Source organism: Dasypus novemcinctus, chromosome 7 (assembly GCF_030445035.2).
Source record: "Dasypus novemcinctus isolate mDasNov1 chromosome 7, mDasNov1.1.hap2, whole genome shotgun sequence".
Classification (NCBI taxonomy): Eukaryota; Metazoa; Chordata; class Mammalia; order Cingulata; family Dasypodidae; genus Dasypus; species Dasypus novemcinctus.
The window spans coordinates 105,352,739-105,357,738 of record NC_080679.1 but is presented as its reverse complement, the minus strand read 5'-3'; the positions used below and the strand labels follow the sequence as shown (position 1 = coordinate 105,357,738).

General features: G+C 43.1%; 1 protein-coding gene across 9 annotated transcripts in view; it reads right to left on the bottom strand.

Annotated features, from left to right (window-relative positions):
* ZEB2 (zinc finger E-box binding homeobox 2) overlaps positions 1-5,000 on the bottom strand; it is a 129,695-nt gene that overhangs the window by 55,267 nt on the left and 69,428 nt on the right. The window lies entirely within an intron of this gene.

Below are 5,000 nucleotides of genomic sequence, written 5' to 3'. Positions count from 1 at the left end.
CTTCGCTGCCCAATTTTTGAATAGCCTCAGAAAAGTAGCCTGATAATTTAGTAGTCACTGACTTTTAATGATCTGATCTCATTTCTAATGGTGCAACCCCCAAATCTCAGGCAAGACCAGCAATTCTCACCTCTTCCTTCTTTCAAGTATCAAAACAGGGGGTGCCTAGCTAGAAGCACTAGTGGAAGCCTTGAGAGTAAGTCATATTTTGCAATTAAATCATTTGCAAATATTTGTCTAAAACAACAATGACAACGTGAAGAAGACCCCCTTATTTATACTTTCCTATATAAAGGAAATTTTGATCTAAGAACTTATTTCATCTCTGGGATCATTATACCCCGGCTTCTATCATTTCTCCAACCGCTCCCCCCCCCCCTTTTTTTTCTCCTCTCCTCCTCCTCCTCTTCTTCCTCCTCCTCCTCCTCCTCCTTTTTTTTTTTGTGATCAGAGGCATGAAAGAGTGAGTAAGTGTGAATGCTTAGGTACCTGGGGTATGGAAAGGTGGTAATTAGCACAGCAGGATAATTGATGTGTAGATTGCAGCATGAACAAATGCTTTGACTTGTTTGTTCTTCTCACTCTTCTGTATTCATTCACTCTCTCTCTCTCTTCCTCTCTCTCTCTCTTTTTAAACCCAGTCTAGCTAATGAACGCTTTACCTGCTTAGTTAAGCTGATTAGGGATATAATCTAAAGGAAGCCCCCTTGCCTCACAGAAGCAACTCAGGTGGTACCTTTTGCTCTCAGTTGCAAACCAAGACTGCCCTTCCTCCTTTCAGAGTTTTCACTCTACAGCCCCCCAACAGTGACAGAATAATGCCATCACAACTGCACACAAAACAAAACAAAACAAAACAAAACAAAAAAGACTCTCCCTCCCTTTTGGGGGGGGGGGGTAGGGAGTGATAGAAATTTTGGAAAATAGAAATCGCAACCCAAGAAAATGCCTAAAGAATTTCCTACCTGAGTAACAAATACATTGTCATTTCAGGCAGCACTCCTAGGACTTTCCACTTTGGGGAATCTGAGGATTATAACTACTGGAAGCTTTGCTGTTTCAATGGTCTCGGATTCTCAGAAAATTTTTTAAGTTGAACCTCTTTCAAATAAATTTAATACGTATCCATACTTTTGCTTCTCAATCGAAATTGTTGCATCAACTTTCCAGGTGAGATAAGTAAGATGGAGGTTTCCTCTATATGCACCCCACTTACCACCTTCCCTCCTCCACCTCCTCTTTTCTTTAAATTAAGTGCTTAAGATCTAACTTCATATAGGCCGTTAAATGTGGGAACCCATAGTTGAGAGTTAGCCCACCTAAACATACTCACACTGGGTAGACAATAAGATTTCAAATGTTCATGTGATACTTTCAAGACTCCAGGTACCAACTTGATCCTGTGTCAGAATTTGAAAGGCATTGAATCATTCTTTCTTCCCTCCGTCCCCACCACTTCCTTCTTTCTTCCTTGACACATCCTCTCTTTCCCTTTTTCCAACCAAGTAGGTGAAAAATTTGGCCACTTATAGATAATGTGGAAAAGATACGTATTTGTCCTTAGAGCTCTGTTTCTGCAAAACATATTACATGTTCAAATTATCTTCAGCAAGACCTGGGCACTTTGGATCAATGTCAATCCAGTGCATGGATCTTGATCCCAGAGTATTTGTATTTTATACTCTTGATCCCAGAGTATTTTAATGACTATGCATCAATCTACTCTAATTTTTTCTTCTCTCAGAAACTTCCCCATATGAGTTTGATAATTCACAAGGGTACCATGCCAAAGACTAAGGGTCAAGTTTAATAACTGAATTCTGGAAAACTGATTTTAAAGTTCCATACAAGTTGCTCCAAGTGTCACATCCTCGGCCCTTCAGGGTCTTGTTCTGTTTCACATGTAAGCATTTTTCTGGCTGCTAAGTACCACCTGGTCAGTGAAAGCCTTAGTGGTACTGATAGGTGGGTTACTACTGCCTTAGTGCCTATGTTCTGTGTAATGGTAGCAATGGAAAAATGACTGGGATAATTAGGAAGTAGCTTATGGAAAAGTAGAGAAATTTTACAGAGTTGGCTCTTGTTGGCTTACCCACAAAATGTATTGCAATATTTATTATATATATATTTTTAAAAGATTTATTTATTTATTTAATTTCCCCCCCTCCCCTGGTTGTCTGTTCTTGGTGTCTATTTGCTGCATCTTGTTTCTTTGTCCGCTTCTGTTGTCGTCAGCGGCATGGGAAGTGTGGGCGGCGCCATTCCTGGGCAGGCTGCTCTTTCTTTTCAAAACCCTGGGCGGCTTTCCTCACGGGCGCACTCCTTGTGCGTGGGGCTCCCCCACGCGGGGGACACCCTTGCGTGGCACGGCACTCCTTGTGCGCATCAGCGCTGCGCATGGCCAGCTCCACACGGGTCAAGGAGGCCCGGGGTTTGAACCGCGGACGTCCCATATGGTAGACGGAAGCCCTAACCACTGGGCCAAAGTCCGTTTCCCAATATTTATTATATTACAAACACACCTATATGTGCTGCCTTCGATCCCTGGATCTTGTTTATGGCCACACATTATGTCCTTGTCTGTTACTATTCCTTACCATGCCTCCCTATTACTCCCTTCTTGTTTATTCTTCATGACAGAATACTTTTGACAAGAAAAGAACACATTTTCTCACAACTCTGTAAATTCTTCTCCCCTTCTACAACTCTATATTAAATTAAAGATAAACTAATGAGCTATAAGAAATGCACCATGGCACCAGGCCATTTGAACATGCTGAGGCTGGTCTTTCCCTTGACGTACCGTGACCCTTAACTAGTAGCTGAGTAAGGGATTCCAGCTTCACACAACCCTTCCACTGGGCACACTGACCTCCCTAATGGACCCATCCAAAATGGAAGTGAAAAGAGAGGAAACAATGCTGTACCAGAAGCTAGAACAGCTCAGCGATATGAATGCTCCTCTTTCTCAGACATGTTATTTTTCTGTAGGCTCCGAGGTCAGAATTTGAATTTTCCTTAAATTTAAATTCTGACTTTCCTACTTACTAACTTGTGACACTGGAAAAGACAGCCTGCTTTGGTGTCCTCAACTATTAAATGGGGATAATAAGAGTATACATCTCATTTGGTGGTTGTGAAGATGAGATGAAAGCACCTAGAGATTGGCACATAGTAAGTGCTTAATAAATGTTAGGCATTTTTTATATTATTATTATTATGGGTTCTGTATCTTTCCCCTCTATAATAACACTGTGACTGTCCCCAATGATAATTAGCAGCAATCATGCTGAACTGGTAAGATTTTTTTCCTTCTTTGTTTCTAAGTTTGGTAAAGGGCAACGGAGGGCATTGAAAGGTCATGATATGTAAGCATGAATATCATTTAGGAGATTGGAGGCACCTGCTGTGGAAAGGAGCCATCCTAGAGGGTAAACTAGGTGCTACCTGCCACCCTCGGGGGCAGGCAGTAGTATTCCATTTCACAGAAGAAGGAGCCAAAAGATCAAGACGATAAGTAACTTAGGGAGTTCACATAGCTAGCCAGTGGTACTGAGTTTTCAATTGTTCATCTGTCTGAATCCAAGACGCAACATCTTCCCGAATGCTGCATCACACTTTTCAAAAATGTACACGCAAGGTACACGCTAAAAAGAGACTTTAGGGTTTTTGACATTTATGTTGCACGCATTTGAAAGAGATAACAATAGACGCCATGCTGCTGATATAATTACTAGAGGCTATAAAAGCCATGCAGAAATCTGGAGAGGGGCGTGGGAATAGCCGGGGGAAGAACATAAACAAGGGAGCGGTGACACAAAACTAGGACGACAGAGCGCCATTAATTCCTGCACAGCCCTACACACCGTCGGGTAGAGCTCTGCCATGTAAGATAAAGCCTTCATTCTGAACTTGGAAGTCTCCCCATTTGTAGGCAGTGGCAATGCCAGCAAGCCACAGGTGGGCACCACATGAGCAGGTGAGCAGTGCAGCTAGAAAGGGGAGGATGCAGATTTGGTGCCCCTAAAAGAGCCCATCAATCCTAATTATCTTGCTTGGGTGCACTGCCTCTGTCATATATGAGGGTTTTCTTGTTTCTCCTTCTCCTTCTCCTTCATTCTCTTCCTCCTCCTCTTCCTCCTCCTATTCTTCCATTTTTGGGGGGTGGGGGGGTGGGGGGGAAGGAGGAACGGACAGTTTAGGAGAATTTTAAATGATGGTATCCATGCAGTAGGAATCCCAGAGAAGAAATGTTAAGCGGCATCAGGAAGGAAAAATATCTGCGCTCTCAGCCCACATGTGCAGACGTAGGGAGGCAGCAGTTCACTGAACTGCACTAACTGTCGTTGGCTGGTCCCACAGAGTGCCTGCACACTGAGAGAAACCTGAGAATGAACTTCACAAGGAGGAAGCCTGGAGAGAAAGCGGATTTTTAAGTCTGAGTAGAATTTGAATACAGGAGCCAGGGATAGCTATTCAGGAAAATGGTTTGCCTCTGGCTCCTTGCTCATTTCTTTTTTAATTTTTAAAATGCAAGTTGAAACCTATAACATCCCAAATGACCAACTAAAAGCAACAATGGCTTCCCCTCCACTCCTGCCCGGCCACTCATCCCTAACAGCAATCTCAACAAAACCCCATGAACACATACAATGAGTCCGTCTTCACAGTCCTAACTTTAATTCTCTTTAGGGTTGGGAGTCAGACAGGGGGGTAATGACTGAGATTTGGACAGAGTTAGAAGTGTGGTCTTGACACTTTGTATCTCCCTTCCTTATTAGAACAAAGGTGGGTGCCTCGACACAGAATCGGTGGTGGTTTTGAGAGCTGGCCTTGTACTTGGCCATTCCTGTCATTGTGTCCTTCACAAACAGGGGCCATGAGGCCAAATGCATCATTCTTGGGGAAAAGGACAAAAACTGGGGTGAACTGTTTTGCTATAAAAGCCACAAAATGAGTCAGGGGCAGTGAAAGGATTAAAACATGCAGTGCCTACGATG